This window comes from Dendropsophus ebraccatus, chromosome 7 (assembly GCF_027789765.1).
Source record: "Dendropsophus ebraccatus isolate aDenEbr1 chromosome 7, aDenEbr1.pat, whole genome shotgun sequence".
Taxonomy (NCBI): Eukaryota; Metazoa; Chordata; class Amphibia; order Anura; family Hylidae; genus Dendropsophus; species Dendropsophus ebraccatus.
The window spans coordinates 16,614,062-16,632,370 of NC_091460.1; the positions used below are offsets into that span (position 1 = coordinate 16,614,062).

General features: G+C 44.8%; 1 long non-coding RNA gene across 2 annotated transcripts in view; it reads left to right on the forward strand.

Moving 5' to 3' along the window:
- Positions 1–16,715: 16,715 nt before the first annotated feature.
- The window catches only part of LOC138797258 (uncharacterized), a 45,303-nt gene continuing 43,709 nt past the window's right edge, over positions 16,716–18,309 (forward strand). Inside the window, exons 1-2 of one of the 2 annotated variants that reach the window (XR_011363910.1) lie at positions 16,716–16,900; positions 18,037–18,197. This is a non-coding gene — a long non-coding RNA (uncharacterized lncRNA). The remainder of the gene's footprint in view (positions 16,901–18,036; positions 18,198–18,309) is intronic. The other variant, XR_011363909.1, reaches the window with a different exon arrangement.

Here is an 18,309-nt window from a genome sequence, read left to right on the forward strand (position 1 = left end):
CCCTTGAGAGAGGTTGAGGAGAGCTGTCTCAGCTGAAGTAGCACGGGCAGGTTCCTCAAAGACGGAGCGAAACTCGGCCAGGAAGGTTCGGAGATTGGCAGCAACAGGGTCATCTCGGTCCCACAGCGGCGTGGCCCAGGCCAGAGCTCTACCCTCCAATAGGCTGATGATGAAAGCCACTTTAGAGCGCTCGGTGGGAAACTGACTACTTAAAAGTTCAATATGCATGGTGCACTGAGCCAGGGATCGCCTCCATATTTAGTCGGGAGGGCCAGTGGAAGACTCGAGGTGGCTGCTGGTGGTGGTGAGCGCTGGGCTGTAGCATGCTGCTGTAGGGCGGCAGTCAATTGCTGGATTTGCTGCGACTGTTGCTGGATTTGTTGAGCCTGTTGCGCGACCACTCTGGCGACATCACGGAGATCAGGCACCTCGCCGGGATCCATGGTTGGAGCCTACTGTTACGCCTGGAGTAGTGGATCCACTGGACCGTCACCAGCGATGGCACTAACCTCACCAGGGAGCGGAGTCTAAGGGGCCGCTGGTTTTCACCAGAGCCCGCCGCAAGGCGGGATGGACTTGCTGCGGCAGGCGACCCCCTAGCTTGGTTGCTGGTGATGGCAGGCAAGGCGTGGCAGGAGCAGTAGGCAGGAGATGGTAGTGGCAGAGGTCTGTAGTCGTGACCGGAGGAGACAGGCTGAAGACAGGAGCAATAGAGTAACGGGGAAGCAGGAACAAGGACTAGGGACCAGGTAGTGGACAGGAATGAGGAACAACAGGGAGCTGGGCCAAACGCTATGGGAAGCATGTAGAGGCTCCAACACCTGTAGTGGGGCAGGGCTGGAATTTATAGGGAGTGATTGTGCACATGGACCAATTAGGAGAGCACTGCCCCTTTAAGTCTGAGATAGCCGGCGCGCGCGCCCTAGGAGGCGGGGACGCGCGCGCCGGCCGGCACAGCGACGGACAGGAGCGTGGAGAGGTAAGGCGCCCCCCGGGGCCGAAGTGACAGCAGCGCCGGGTCCCTGCCTACGGACACCGGCTGCTGCATGGGGCAGTGGGGAGTCGCGGCGGCGGCCCGGAGCATGGGACGCCGCCGCGGCCGTGACACTGCATCTGCACTTGGTGACACTTTCAAAGTTTTCCCAATTTTTCGGACTGATTGAGGAATTCACTCAATTTTTTGTCAATCACGCCCTGATTCAGACCCTCCTGCACCACATTCTCAATGCATTTATTTATTTGAAACTTAGGATCACTAGACAAAGGTGTATACGCATCCCTATCTTCCAACTTTCTGTGTGTCTGTATATGCCTCCCTAGCCAGGACAAGGATTGCCCCGCCTTTATCGGCGGGCTTTATCCCAACATTATGGTTATCAGTAAGTTCCCTTAGGGCAGACATATCAGCAGTGGTAAGATTTGGGTATATAACCTGACCAGTTTCAAATTGTGTTTGTAACCGCTTAAATTCTTCTCCCACAAGTTGGACAAAGGTATCTATGGCAGAAGAGACATTTGTAGCGTACAATTACTGTCCGTCTTAATATTCAGATCATGAGAATTAAATCTGGCATTTTTAATGGTTTCAGCTTCCATCGTTTTACCATCAAACCATACCCGCAAATTAAGTCTCCTGACAAACTGCAACAAATCCAAATCAAGTTGAAACCAATTAACTGGTTGACTGGGACAGAAATTTAAACCTTTACTCAAGACATTTACATGATTGGTTTGTAGATTAATGGAAGAGATATTTACCACGTTGCTTTTTTTCGTGTTGGCGTCCTCGGTGTGGATTTGCTGCCCCTCTGCGATTTCCCTCTTCCAGTGTCTGTGTCTCTTTTTTCCACCTCTACGGGTTTGTCTGCGTCCGTAGCTGCTGGCTCTAAAAAACCCCTTCATTTTCAACGGATTGGCTGGATCGCTTATTCATCTCCTTTCTTTTGTTCCTCCGTATACTGTAGGGCGTTTCATCTGGGAAAGTCCATGTGTAAACCTTTACACTGTAGTAATCTTGGGCATCCCAGAACCACTTGTGCTCTTTTTGTTCCTGCAAGTCCCTTTTATATTTGTCCAAAAAATTTTTTGTCTGGCAATAAATTTTTCCCATTCATCCACTCGTGCAGTGGCTTGTAAAAGTTCTTTGGCTTTATCCAGATTGCGGTTGACCTCCTTCAGTTGTCTTTGCATGCTACTCATTTGTATCAGAATCAACAAGTGCATACTTATTGGAACCTGTAATAAACCGCCAGCGTGACTCCTCATCTTCAAAGAACATATTTGGTTTAAGCCGTGTTCGCATACCACGGGGGTTGCGCTGGTGTTTATGATATTCACTCAAGGTACCAATATGCAACTGACGGTTAACTTTCCTCTTTGACAGATATTCATAGTCTTCATGGTTATTATCTTTAGATTATGAACATGGAACACGGATGGAACAATAAACTGTCCGGTACAGTTTTTTGAGCAAGTTGAACAACCTACCTGGGAAGTGGCCGGGAAGTGTTTTACACTGAGCGTTTTCCTCTGGGATGCGGCAAAGTCTGTAGTGCGACCTCGCCGCAAGGTATTAATTACATATAAGTTGGTGATCCACCCTGGTGTGAATACGCTCCAATGCGGTCCTCTTCTGAATTTGCTGGTTGCCGTACCAGCTAATGCCGAGATTCCCTGAGTGATACACTTCCAATTAGTGCCCAGCTGGAGGAAGACACTTTTTACACTACGAGTGCCTCCATGGAAATCAGGACGCTAACTCACACACTCACTTGCTCTAACGGCCAGGCTGTTCCGATGTGGATCCCGTGATTGATACACGCTATACGCGGTATTCAGTGATACGCTCCTTTCAAGCAGTTTATTTGAACTGTAATTGACTTTTGATAATGAAGTGGACTTTTTATATTGTTTCACTCTGGACTTTGCACATATATGATTATACTATAGTCTAAAAGTGCTGCAATGTAACCTTATACACCTGCGTGATAATGAGTGATGAATTTGACTGACACTTGTATGCACCTAAGTGTTTTGCCTTCAACACCTGTAAAGATGAGTGAATTGTTCACTAAGGGTGCGTTTACACAGAAAGATTTATCTGACAGATTTTGAAAGCCAGGAATGGATTTAAAAAGAGGATAGATCCCAGTCTTTCCTTTATGACCGGATCCCTGTTTACAGTCTGTTTCTGGTTTTGGCTTCAAAGATCTGTCAGATAAATCTGTCTGTGTAAACGCACCATTAGTTTGGCTTGAAAATGGTGGCGAGAGGCTACAGAAACGTTGCCTACACTCTTTTTGTTTGCTGTGCTGCACTTTGAGATATTAGGAAAAAAGAAAGCAGAAGGCGCTTCTGGGTGTAGTATCATTTTTTGGGCGTCTAAACAATCTTCTATATATGCCTGTTTTGAGGTATCCATCACCTGCGCCATCTTCTAGAGGGGATTATCACTCTTGCGAGGTCCGACAGAGCTTCCTGGTTTGTATGCTCTTTGAGATATGGAATAAAGAACGCAACTTTTTTTTTGCATCTAATCGGAGTACCTTAATAATAAAAATCTATAATAAAATATATATATATAGATAGATAGTGTGTCCATGTGGGTTTCCTGGAGTCCATAGGCAGCACAGTATGTGTTAAAGTTCCAACCCCAACAATAAAGCAGAAGAGACATTGAACAACAGTAATGAGTTAACTAGTACCATATCCAATAAAGGATATCCAGGAACACACTGACACTGAGTAACCCCTGTGCTGCCTACAGACTCCAGGAAATGAATATTACAGGTAGCACTAATTTTTATCTTCCCTGGAAGTCATAAAGCAGCACAGTATGGCATCTAAACAGCAGTAATAGGAAAGGGAGGGTATTATATAGTAGCAGACCCACTTTTTTTTGTCACAGTGACGAGAACACCACCACAGGTGATTCTTTATAGGCTGGACCCAATGGTTTAGTATGTCTGCATGTTTACTTTTAGAAGCTTTGTATATTTTATTTCCAGCTGGCTTTTGAAAGATGCCAGACATTAAACTGGTGCTCAATGTCAGGATATTGGACTTTTAAGTTTTCCGATGCAAATGTGACTGCCTGTTGCAAGAACTGCAGTTCTGACTTCATTATCCAAAATTTCTTGGAGCCTGTTTTGGAAGGCCTTTTCTTCAAGTGCAACAGATGTCGATGGAATCGATTTACTCTACTTATTTTGCTTTCTGCATTTACACCCATTAGGGTGTAAATGCAATATTTTGCACTATAACCCGGGGAATCACACTGGCTGTCTCCAGTTAAGTAGGCAGGTGAATTACGTAATTCTTGTAAAACTTGTGTTTTCTCCTTTTGCCATTCTTTGTCAACAGCCAGAAAAATTGAATCCTTCTGGTTTTTGAAAAAAAGTTGATTTTGAGATACTCCGCATTTTTTAAAGTTTTATAAAATTCTGATTTAAAAAAAAAAACTACTCCCACTTAAAACAGTGACAGAAGCAATCAAAATGTTTCCTGCAGGCTGGTTATTCATTTTTGTTTGCGTGTCCCATGAAAGACGCTCATGACCCTGTGCACACAATACCCTAATCGACAAGTTACTTCCTTGAATTTCTTTTTTATGTTTTACTAAAGATGACTTGCATTTTTTTGAAGGGGCATTGAATCAAGTTTTTAAACATGACTCAAAGACCAGAAACTTGCGATCCCTGACATAATTGTTCAAAATCTAGACAATTCGACTGTGGTCTCATCCTTCTGGATCTTCCTCACAGTCACTTAGATTAAACATTGTGTCTTCAAGGTCTATATATGTGGAAGTAGATGTATCATGCTCTGTAGGAGCAATAATCGGAATTTCTAATTCAATAGCGGAAGATTTATCACTATCGGAGATTTATCAAACATGGTGTAAAGTGAAACTGGCTCAGTTGCCCCTAGCAACCAATCAGATTCCACTCTTCATTTGTCACAGATTTTTTTGGGAAAATGAAAGGTGGAATCTGATTGGTTGCTAGGGGCAACTGAGCCAGTTTCACTTTACACCATGTTTGATAAATCTCCCTATTGTGTTTTTTCAGTTTTGCAAATAGCTGACCTATTGCTGACCTGGAGAAGAAACATGGGATTTTACGGACATACTAGGTTACCTTTAAAATAAGAGACCGACACCATACTTATTGGAGAAAAATGAGGCCGCGGCCATTTATTAAAGATAATATTAAATAAACTTTGTACTTTAATTTAATTTTAACTCATCAAAACCAACACTTACCAAATACTGTAAAGACCTCAATAAATAAACTGAACCTTTAAACCATAAATCAGAATTATTTACCCGCCAGAGGCGAGCAACATTACCCCTCCTTCTAATAAATGACCGCGACAAGAAATGGGAACAGATAGAGAAAATAAGACAAAATTAGGGGAGGGCGGGCGGGCGACTGCCCAACAGCACAGGTATGTGAGCTCCAGATGCTGAGGTAAGAATGTACCACACATCTGGATTACAGATGTTAAATAACTTAAGACCAGGAGGATCATGGGAAAGAATTGACCAATGATCCTCCTGTCACTGGGGCTCTGACTTGTTCTGACACCCCAACGACGACTTCCCATAGGCCAGGAGACTGACCTATGAGAATCCGCCGCCACACAGCTGTGTACAAACACCACAGCTGTAAGTTTACCACACAGGTTTCCCGCCCTCAGCCCCAGCGTTACGATGTCCCCAAATCCCATGTAGAGCCCTCCATAATGTCCGGGCTCTTGCCATGGGATTTTACAGACATACTAGGTTACCTTTAAAATAAGAGACCGACACCATACTTATTGGAGAAAAATGAGTCCGCGGCCATTTATTAAAGATAATATTAAATAAATAAACTTTGTACTTTAATTTAATTTTAACTCATCAAAACCAACACTTACCAAATACTGTAAAGACCTCAATAAATAAACTGAACCTTTAAACCATAAATCAGAATTATTCACCCGCCAGAGGCGAGCAACATTACCCCACACGGCACATGCCACTAAACAGGTGGCATGGGCCCCACCCCACCCAGAGCTAGCTCTACCATTGCTTGGAGATTAAGATTGAAAATATCCAAACCCACCTCAGATAAATGAACCCAATCAGAAAAATAAAGGCCAGGCAGCCCCCCCTCCAAGTCATGGTGCCGAAAAGAAACCCCCCCACCTGAGGCAAAAACTTAGCCAAAACCCTGTTGACCCGAATACGGATCCGGTCCATAAATTTAAGATGGCGAGAAGACAGCCAAATCAAACGAGGGACCATCTCCGAAAAAAACAGACGGCGAAGCCTCACCACAGTCTTCCTCATGCTGAAAATGAGCTCAATCGTGCCCAGCTTACCCACATCATTACCCCCACAGTGGAGCACGATCACGTCCGGATCCGTCGAGAAGCACGTCCAGCCAGGCCCCCACCCCCGCCTGATCAGTCTTTGAGAAAGGAACATAAAACAAGACAAAAGACTCACATAGACGCACATGAGACAAGAACATACCAGCACACAAATTTCTACTCCTAGGGAAAACCTCGCCAATATGAAAGGCACCAAAAAACATACAGCTGAAGGCCGTTGAAAACAACAGCGCTTCATAACCAGACATACATATGGACCGAGCAGCTTCACATAACAAACATAACAGAGCAGGGGAGATAGGGCAACGCCCATCAGGTAAATGGTTACCCCTCTTGTAACCCTTTAACATTTGCTTAATAAAGAAAAAAGAAGAAAAGGAGGGGTAATGTAATAATTTAAAAAAGAAAGAAACACCTGCGAGAATCCTCAACACAGAGGCGTACGCCAGGCGCTCAGAGAACAAGGACGTACAGAAAGCCACAGCGTGAAACTCCTCACTAGTGAAAGGAGACCAACCCCGTGCCCTAGCAAAGGAATACCAGCGGGACCAGGAGGACACATAGCCCGACCAGGTAGAAACAGCGACAGACCGCTGGACCAATTGCAGACCTAAGTCCAAATCACTTGCCAGAGATGAGGAGGACAATCCAATCCCACCGGATCCGCGCCAGGCGCTAGGTCCCGAAACCGCTGGAAATGAAAACGGGACAAGGAGTCAGCAATGCCATTCGAAACTCTCGCAATATGCTTAGCTTTAATCCAAATATTTAACCTCAAACACAACAGCACCAGATGATGCAAGAGGCGGACAACAAACACATTTTTTGATGACAAGCAGTTCACCGCATAAATCACACCTAAGTTATCCAAACGCAGTAACAAACGTCTATTCGCAAACTGCTGACCCCACAAAGACAAGGAAACCACTACAGGGAAGAGTTCCAGAAGCACAATATTGGAAGTGACCTTGCCAGCTAGCCAAGAGTCATGCCAACGCTCAGCACACCAATTGCCATCAAAATACGCCCCAAAGCCGGACGAACCCGCTGCATCAGTGAACAAACACAAGCTATCCAGTTCAACAAAGTCCGCCTGCCAAATAGCGCGACCATTAAATTCCCGCAAGAAGGTGGACCACATCAATAAGTCTTCCCTAACATCTTCACCCAAACGAACATGCAAAGCAGGATTACGTAAGCCCGCTATCCTCTGAGACAGCTGGAGGCAAAACACCCTGCCCATAGGCAAAATGCGCGAGGCAAAAGCCAACTTGCCTAACAGAGATTGAATCTCCTTAACGGTAACTTTTTGCTGATTCAAAACAGAAACAATACAATCATCCAGTGCCAAAACCTTTTCCTGCGAAAGCCGACACTCACCAACCACAGTGTCTATGACGACACCCAAAAATTCCAGACAAGACGTAGGGAGAACTGACTTCTCGGCAGCAACAGGCACCCCAAATGCAGCACAGACAGACATAAACATATCAAACAGATCACTGCACACAGAAGAACCAGCCGGACCGAAAAACATAAAATCATCAAGGTAGTGGATGACTCCGCCACGCATACAATTAGACTCTACAACCCAATGCAAAAAGGATGAAAAGGCTTCAAAATAAAAACAGGAGAGAGAACAACCCATAGGGAGACAGCGATCAAAGAAAAAGGAACCGTCAAAATGAAAACCAAGAGAAGAAAAAGCAGAGGGGTGGATAGGCAAGAGACGAAAGGCAGACTGAACATCAGCTTTAGACATAAGACAACCGTAACCAAAGCGACGAAGCAGACACACAGCATCATCGAAAGAAGAATAAGAAACCGAACACAGGGACCTATCAATCTCATCATTCAACGAGGAACCAACCGGATAAGACAGATGATGAATCAAACGATAAGGAGTTAGGCTCCTTTTTGGGGACCACACCCAAGGGGGACAAACGAAAATCTGGAAAAGGAGGGGAAGGGAAAGGGCCCGAGATACGACCTAAAGACAATTCTTTAACCAACTTGTCAAACACAACATCGGAAAACTGCAAACTGAAACCAAATTCTTAACCATGACACACCCAGAACCTTTGAACACAGGCAGAGGAAAACCATCCCTGAAACCACTAGTGAGGAGATCCGCTAGGCACTGATTGGGGAACCTGCCTAGCCAGGGCAGCATTGCTTCCAGATTTACTGGCGTCCACGCTTTTTGAAAGAAAGTCAGCCGAAGACGGCTGGCCAGGCAGGTTAGCCCTTTTAAAACACTGTGACAAAGGATGAGAACCAGAACACAATGAGCATTCATGACGATATTTACAAGACGCTGGCCCCTTGCATTGTGACTCATTAAAAGCAAAGCAAGTTCCCTTCTTTAACATCGGGGCCAAAGGAGACTGAGGGCGAGGCTGCGCAGAAGCAGAATTATGTAAAGGGGGGCGCTGCGGCAGCAAAAGATTCAACCATAAGCCCACATCCTTACTGCCCCAACGCAAAGAAGGAAAAACTGACTTTTGTCTAAAATTCTCATCATACAAAAACCAACCAATACCTCCAAAATTTTTATAAGCTTCTAGAACGATATCCACATGCTGGAAAAGACCCGAGCACTTCTGTGGATAACGCTCACCCCTCACACTACTGTAAATACAGAAGGCTTGAAGCCAGTTGTTAAAAGTACGAGAAAAGGGGCGACGCCGAAGTTCCTCGGGTTTGTCATCCCGTTTCTCGGACTTGATAAACTCTTTTGCAGTAGGAAGCAGACTCAACAAGTCAACATATTCATTGCGCCAAATTTTTTCTTTAACAGCAGGCGCCAGGTGAAAACCTAAGGGTGAAACCTCACAAGGGAGGGATTCTCTCATACAGACCTCAGGCACTCCACTCACCCTCTCAGGCACATGCTGCACAGCAACATCATCAACATCACTAAAATCATCAGGTTGAAAATGCCATGCAGCAGCAACAGCCTCAGGAGGCTGACACACAGGCTGAGCAGGGGGAGGGGGGCGGGGGGGAGGCAGTGGGGAATAAGCAGGGGGGGGGGGTCAAAACAGACTGCAAGGAGGAGAGAACATTGGACAGGGATGACAATACAGGTGCCAGACGGGAGACCGACTCACCCTGCAAAGGACTCTCAAAAGACCTGCCGGCAGAGGAAGAAATCCGGTCCCAAGAGGGCCCCAATGTCCGGGATACCTGCGATCCTGAAGTCCCAGCAGAAGGATGGCCCACGCCCGGAACCCAGCAAAGCTCCGAGCTAGGCAAGGGGTGACGAGGAGGCGCAGATCGCCTAGGAGGCGGAAGGCCGGCCGCAGATCTTGAACGGCGACGAGTCCTCCTTTCCGGTCCCGGAGCGTCCAACACAGCCGCAGGCGCGGCCGGAAGTGAAGGCCTGCTGCACCCGGAAGTCCCAGCCTGGGCGCCGGAAGTGACGCCATTGCGATGGCTGGAAGGGGCGGAGTCAGATGAGGGGCTATAACGCTGCCGGGAATGCCAGTTCTGCTCAGACGCCCGTCTCTCCGACCGGACCGCAGACTGCGCCGGGGGATCTTCAAAGGGGGGGGGGGCATCCGGAAAGTCCACCAACTCTTCAGCCGGCTCCCGACCAGAAACGGAATCCAGAACAGTCTCCTCCACATCCACGGCAGCCATGCCCAGGTCCCGCAGGCAATCCTCAAGCCAGCCAGAAGCAGAACCAGGAGCAGCCCGACGTCTCAGCTCAGCCACCAGCCCATCCAATGCAGCAGAAGACATGGCAAAGTCCCAAGGAGAAGAATCAGGTTCAGAAGAGAAGCGACTGCCCAACAGCACAGGTATGTGAGCTCCAGATGCTGAGGTAAGAATGTACCACACATCTGGATTCCAGATGTTAAATAACTTAAGACCAGGAGGATCATGGGAAAGAATTGACCAATGATCCTCCTGTCACTGGGGCTCTGACTTGTTCTGACACCCCAACGATGACTTCCCATAGGCCAGGAGACTGACCTATGAGAATCTGCCGCCACACAGCTGTGTACAAACATCACAGCTGTAAGTTTACCACACAGGTTTCCCGCCCTCAGCCCCAGCGTTACAGATGTCCCCAAATCCCATGTAGAGCCCTCCATAATGTTCGGGCTCTTGCCATTATAGTTGCTCACTGAAAACTCAGCTCTGTTTGCAATGAACAAGTGAGACAGGACTTCTCACTTTTGACTTCTCACTTTTGACTTCTCACTTTTGACTTCTCACTTTTGACTTCTTACTTTTGAATTCTCACTTTTGACTTCTCACTTCTGACGAGTCAGAGATCAGATATCACTTCATTTTGTTACCTGAATACTGCAAGCTTGAAGTGAAAGCTTAACTCAAACTGAATAGCAACTTTTAATACTTAACTGCTGGCAATTCAGAGATCAGATAAAACACAATATTTTATCAGAAGTCAGTAATCAGGTATGAGAGTCAGGTGTCACACTTGTGTCAAAATGATTCTTGACTTTGACTTCTATGTCCTAATCAGGGGTCAGGTGTCAGACTTTTGTAAAAGTTCTTCACACTGACTTCTGACTACTGTATGTCCTAATATGGACACTGTCGGTTGGTTCTCAGACTTTTTCAAGCGTGACTACACAGTGCAGAATCCACTCCTTAAATGTGTTACACTGCAATCAAGTGTACAATTGTCGAGGAGGAGAAAAGTATGGAAGACATAAAAAAAAACTAATAAAATACAAGCCTATATAACTTTGCAATGTGCTTCTATCAGCACAAATTTTTTTTAGTGCCGGACTTGTCCTTTAAATGAAAACAACTATCAGGAGGTCAGAAGAATCTAACCTGTTGAAATGTCCCTATTGTGTACGGGGTTCTGAGGATGAAGGTAAGTTTCTTATATTCATCCAAAGGCCTATTTCGGCACTATTAAAAGGGGTTATCCAGTGCTCCAAAAACATGGCCACTTTCCCCCCTCTCTTGTCTCCAGTTTAGGTTTAGTTTGCAATTAAGCTCCGTTTACGTCAATGGAATGGAGTTTCAAACCCCACCCAATCTGGAGAGGTGGAAAAGTGGCCATGTTTTTGTTGCACTTGATAATAATGCTAATGCTAATTAGGCATTTTGCTGCACTGGCGGCGTGACTGTTGCTCCCAGTACACACATTCACCCAGGTACAAAAAGAAAAAAAATAGCAGGCTTACCGCCTCCTCCTTGGCTTCACAACTCGGCCTCTCACTCCAACTAGTGTGTCCATGCAAATTCCAACATAAAGGATTGAGTCCAGCTCCCGGGCAAGTGTAATAAATAGTGCTTTATTTAGATACCTATCACCGTGCACACTTTCCGGCAATACCCCCCAAAAGACGCCAACACGTTTCAGTTGTCACCTGCAACCTTAGTCATGGCTATACTCCATCTGGTGGGATCCCATTTTATAGCAACAGGCCCTCAGTGCATGGCGTACACTCAATAATTTTTCACTTACAAACATACAGAATTTTGTAGATCCCTGGTGCGGTTAAACAAAGTGGCGCAATGCTCCTGAAAGAGTTGCTCCTCCTGGTTGCTCTGTCATGCAGGTGTTCGTGTTTTTAGCTTGCGTATGGTACAACCAACGTACATGACTTTGTAGCAGACACACACAACAATGTATACCATGTTGTAATTGCTACAATTTAGGAATGGCTTAATTTGATACGCCCTAACGCCCATCGAGTCAGTAAACTCCTTGCAACTTTTAGCATAGGAACAAGTCTCACATGGATGGTATCCACATTTGTGGAAACCATTTACATTCAACCATGTTAAACATTTTGACCGCCTGCTCTGTTTTTTGGGCATAGAAGGAGAAAGTATATCTCTTATTTTGGCTCTCCTGGACACCACATCAATACCCTGGGACAATATATTGTTTAAGGGTAGCTTCACACGTACCGTATCGCTGCGTTTTTAACGGTGCGTCTTTAACGCTGCGTTTTTTACATGCGCGTTTTGATTTTCACATGATTTTCATGTGAAAATCAAAACTCATGTAAAAATCGCACCAAAAACGTAGCGTTAAAGACGCACCGTTAAAAACGCAGCGATATGGTACGTGTGAAGCTACCCTAATACAGGATCCTCCTTTAACATGGGCAATTACTGGTTAATCTTTTTTATATGGACACATTGTGGACTAAATCTGGCTACAAATACAGGTTTTCAGTTTTCGCTCTTTCCTTGTCATGTCTCATTAACAACATTTGCCTGTCTCTTCTATCTACCTTCTTATAAACTCGATCTAGCATCCATTTTTGTAGCCTCTCTGTCAGCCTTTGGCTATGTTGACACAACATTTTTTCAGCTCCAATTTAAAATGACGTCCGTTATTTTGAGTCTAAAATAACGGACGTTATTTAGCAGCCTGGCCTCCCCTTAGTGACTGGTGGTTGTACATTATTCTAGTTTGGTTACTAATTGAACTTTGGGTGTGTCTTAATTGAAAAGTTCATTGAATTAATAGTAAAAACGGAGAAAGGACGGTGGAAAAAGGAAAACTGTGTGTAAACTACAAAAAAACTTCCGCTCTTTGCAAAAGACGTCCGAAAATAATGATCATGTTCATTATTTTGACGTCCCCGGCAAAAACGTCCGTTATTCAATACACTGTGTGCATCAGACGTCAGTCTTCCCATTGACCTCAATGCATTGCCATTGCAATCCAATTGCGGCAAAAACGGCCGTTATTTTAAATATGAAAATCGGCTGCCTTTTCTCTATTTTTAACATTGTGTGAACATAGCCTAAATCTTTTCTCTTGTGAATAATACTGTTCCTGATCACAATTCCTTTTCAAACCTAAAAGTTCTCCTACCGGTATTGATTTTATAGTGTGTGAAGGGTGATGACTGCTGCAATGTAATGTGGTGTTCCCAGAGATAAGTTTCCTATAATTCCTCAGCTTTGTTGAAGAATATGCAACAGCTTCAGCTTATGTTGGAGGACTTATGTTATACAGACAGCAGGTGGCGCTGTCTTAAGTGTCTTTAATATGCATTGCTCTTCATGTTCTCTCTGTTACCTTTCTTGTATCCTCCATGTTGTGAGAACACATGTTAAAGCGTAACTGTCATGTTTTTTTTATTGCAGAAATCAGTAGTCTAAGCATTTTAAGAAACTCTGTAATAGGTTTCATCAGCCAAAAAAGCCTCTTTCTGTACCCAAGAAGCAATCTCCCAGCCCCCCCCCTGACTTCTTATCTGTGCATTATCAGGCAAATCCGTCTTCATTACAGAGAAGCCAGTGAAGACGGGCTCTGCTCTCTCCATTGTAAGCCTATGAAGGGGGGAGGGGCTGAGGGAGATGAGGTAGGAGGAAGAGTTGACATGAAGGTCAGCTGTTTGTAGACTCTCTGGGCACCTAAACCTCAGGATTCTGGGGTCAGAAAGGTCCGTGCTTATCTATGAACTTACTGAGAGAAGATTGCAGGGTGTTGTGCTGTGCAGGACTGCTCCGTGCTCAGTCACTCCTAACAGCCCCTCCCCTCTCCATAGCCACATAATGGAGACAGAAATCCTGCTTCTTCTGATGTGAGGGGGGAGGCTGGGAGATTGCTTTTTCAGTACAGAAGGAAACTCTTTTAGTACATAAAACCTATTACAGGGTTTCTTAAAATCGCTTGTACTGTTGATATTTAATTTTTTCAGAAAAATGACCCTGAAATTACAGTTATGCTTTAAGCATGTAATAGTTGCTGTGTATCTCCAGTAAAGAACACAACTAATATACTTCCACAAATGTCTGTGTGCTGATGCTTCAACTCCAGATAGCTGCAATCTGCAACAAGCTTTACCCTTCAATGTAAGGGTGGTATTACACGATGGGGGCCCGATAATACCTGTAAACGAGCGCCGATCTGCTAGATTGGCGCTCCTTTAATGGGCCTATTTTACGGCCCGATCGTTTAACAAGGATTGCAAGGACATTGTTACCGATGTCCTTGCAGCCCTTGGTTTAACTATATACTTTACCTATCCAGGTCCTGGCCTGTGATTGGCTGAGCGACCTGTCAGCTGACAGGGCGCTCTGAAGCTAGAGCGCGCAGGACCCGGGGAGAAGCGGACCGCAGGAGCAGCCCCAGAGCGTGGATAGGTAATGTATATCTGCAGTCGCCGGCCATGCACCAATATTACACGTAGTGGTGCGCGGTCGGCGCCCGACAATAATAGGTTTTAACCTATATCAACGAGCAGCCGATGACAACGATCATCGGCTGATCGTTGTCGTTATTACACGGAGCGATAATCGGCCGAATCAGAGCAATTTGGCCGATTATCGCTCCGTGTAATAGGACCCTAATGGTGCGTTTACACAGAAAGATTTATCTGGCAGATCTTGGAAGTCAAAGCCAGGAACAGACTATAAACAGAGAACAGGTCATAAAGGAAAGACTGAGATTTCTCCTCTTTTCAAATCCATTCCTGGCTTTGGCTTCAAAAATCTGTCAGATAAATCTTTCTGTGTAAAGGCACCATAATGCTGCGTTTACACGGTACAATAATTCGCCCGATCGTACGATTAACAATTTCGAAGTAATTTTTTTTTTATAACGATCAGCATTTAGACGGAACGATATATCGTACGGAAAAATTAGTTTTGTGATCGTTTAAGCCTATCTCGCACATAGGTAAAATCGGTGAACGACTGTTTACACGGAACGATATGCGATTTTTTTTTTTTTTTTTACAAACAACGATTTAAGAACATGTTCAAAGATCAAAATGAACGATTTCTCGCTCGTCGTTTGATCGTTCGCTGCGTTTACATGTCCGATTATCGTTCGAATTCGATCGTTATTGTGCAAATTCGAACGATAATCGTTCCGTGTAAACGCAGCATTTGGCTCCATGTCATAATGGGAGTCTATGGGAGGCTCGTGTGCCTCCTCTCTCCGCGCTGAATAATAAACATGTTCATTCTTCAGTGTGGGGAGAGGAGGCTCGCGGGTCGTTATGACAGGGAGGCTAGGGGAATTCCGCCACTTTTGCTCTGTGTGAACGGAGCCATAGATCCAAAAAAAAACATAATAATTAGAGTGTCTGTTAGCTGTAAATTTTAGATTCCAAATATTGGAGTAAACATACTCGGTCATCTCTCCGCTGCATACAATGAGGGGGTCATCAATGTACCTCTCATACCATTGTATGGAGTGGAGAGAGGGATAGGAAACCATGTAAATGTATTGATTCTCTTAAAAAGACATGGTCAAGTAAGCAAGGGCTGGAGAATATTTAGCGCCCATTGAAACACCACTTATTTGTAAGCAGTAAGTGTTCAAACAGAAAAGAAACATATGGTTATTTTGATGAAGGTGATGAAATCCTGATCATAGCAACTGATGCTGCGTTTACACGGAGCGATAATTGGCCCGATCGTACGATTAACCATGTCGGACTAACAGGTTTTTTTTCATAACGATCAGCGTTTAGACGGTACGATATATCGTACGGAAAATTCATTTTGCAATCGCTTAAGCCTCTCACACATTGGTTATATCGGCGAACGACTGTTCACACGGAGCGATCTGCAAATTTTTTGAGAACATGTTCAAAGATCAAAATGAACGATTTCTTGCTCGTCGTTTGATCGATGCATTTACACAAACGATTATCGTTCAAATTCGATTATCGCGCAAATTCGCACAATAATCGTTCCGTGTAAACACAGCATGGGAGTCAGTCGAATTCCAACGCTTGCATAGCCAGCGTGTGAGGTATACATGTATATAATACCACCTCTGCAGTCTTTCACACAATGATTGGCATCCAGGAACTATAGGGTGCATTGGGGGAGGTGTGTTTTTGGCAGACCATATAATACAGGGGTATAGAATTTTTTGGACACAGGAACTCTACTTCTCTCTCTCTGTTAATACACCTAATGCTAGACCCTCGGACAGTAATTGTTGTAGTTCTTTATTGTATGTGTTGGTTGGATTACCAGACAATTTATGAACTTCCTGTTTGGACTACTATGGATGTAGGGCATGTATGCATGTTTTTAATTATCTGATGAAGATGGTTGCACCTCGAAACGTATTATTGTTTTTTACGTCATTACAATAAAGAAGTGGGAGAATCTTGTACTACAACTCCTATGCTTCATCTTGAACCCTGTGAACAAGCCGTCTGAGTACTTCACACATCCTGCCTCCGATGAGTGAATCTTCACTTTGAAATGTGTTTACTTGTAACAGTATAGCTGACAAGCTGAAGGCGAGTTAGTGTCATGTCCACACACACACACACACACACACACACACACACCAAGCTGTTAGGCAGCAGCGCCACCATCTGTCTCCTAAAGGAACTGCCTCTAGCTGAGTGGAGGGTTCCAGGAAGGGGTGGAGCTATGTTAACAAGCTCTCCATGGAAACCGGGCTGTGACAGGAAAGGAGGGTGGTAGTTGCATGAGGAGGCCGTGAAGCTTGTGCAGTTAGTAAGTAGGAACATTGGGCCTTTTACTGACAGGAATATTGAAGGAAAGATATGGCTGAAAGCCCAGACTTGAGGTTGGTAAACAAAAGGGATTGAAGGCGTCCTCACCTAAGCAACCATATCACTATTCAGGGGAAATTCATCGAGGTACCCTGAGTCTCTTCTAGGATTCCTTCATATTGGCTTCAGGCCCGGCCTAGACATCCATTAAAGCCAAAATCTCACTGTATAGCGTATCTCTTAGCTGGCGGTATGGCCTCCTCCCGCACTGCATTTGTCGCAGGAATAAATAATCATCCAAATCTGCTGGAAGCAGGTGTAGATTTGGTATGTCGGGCACAGAATTGATTGGGGGCCCAGCCAGCTGGATTCACGAAGAGGCCGGTGAAAAGGGGGCGTGGCCTAATTTAAGACCAGTCTATGCCGGTCTTGATAAATACCCCCCCTTAATGTACCAGGGACTAAGATGTATAAAATCAAACCAGAGGTAGGGAGTATGACCATTAAAATTCTTGTAAAGAATAACAATACTACTAGACTCCATTAGAAACCCAGCCTAAGCCATTCTGCCCATTTCATTGGCTGCAGATTAACTTTGTTCAACTGCTCAATGAACGAGACACCCCATACTACCCCCAGGGTAGAAAGAACTCTGAGGAGACCTGCCACAGAGGATGAAAGGAGAGGAGGGGGCTGCACCTAGGTCAGTGATGGCTAACCTTAACACTCCAGCTGTGGCAAAACTACAATTCCCATCATGCCTGTGCAGCCAAAGCCATATCTTTGGTTGCTCAGGCATAATGTCATCACTGACCTAGGTGCTGGGGATATTAATGGATGAAGTAGGTTTCTTTGAACTTTACAAAACTTCTTTGTTTACTTCAAATTCTTCTGTTTTCAACTTGTAAACTGAGAGTAAGAAGAAATATCCCACAGATACAGAATGATGAAACACACCGCTTCTTATAGAAATACTTGCAGAAATTTCTGGAAATCCTAAATTTACCTTTTGTGATGTTGTAGCTGGGAATTGCTCAGAGAAAGTATATAACTGCAGCCGGCAGCTGGTTAGTGCCACCGGGCTGGACGGCTGTGCGGCTGTCTGGGACATAAGGCTCCTGTAGGGATCATGGCTTTGACTGTCATTCATTGTGTGTTTTCTATTATATTTTACCTGCTCATCCTGTGTGCTGTATCCTGTGGAAAAAAGACATCAAGTCCATCCCCATGTGAACTAGTCTCCAACAAGCCGATGTTCCAGTATAAGTATTACCAGGAAGGAGACGTCATCATCGGAGGAATCTTTGCTGTGAATTGGTTCACTGCTGAAATTCAGTCTTTTAGGACCATCCAGCCACCGCTGTGTGCAGTGTAAGTAAACATACCTCCATGGATTTTCATATATGTTACATAATATCAAGGCTAGTATACACTGATGCTCCGTAAAATTCAGGTGAAGTGAATAACATTGATTGGCTTCCGT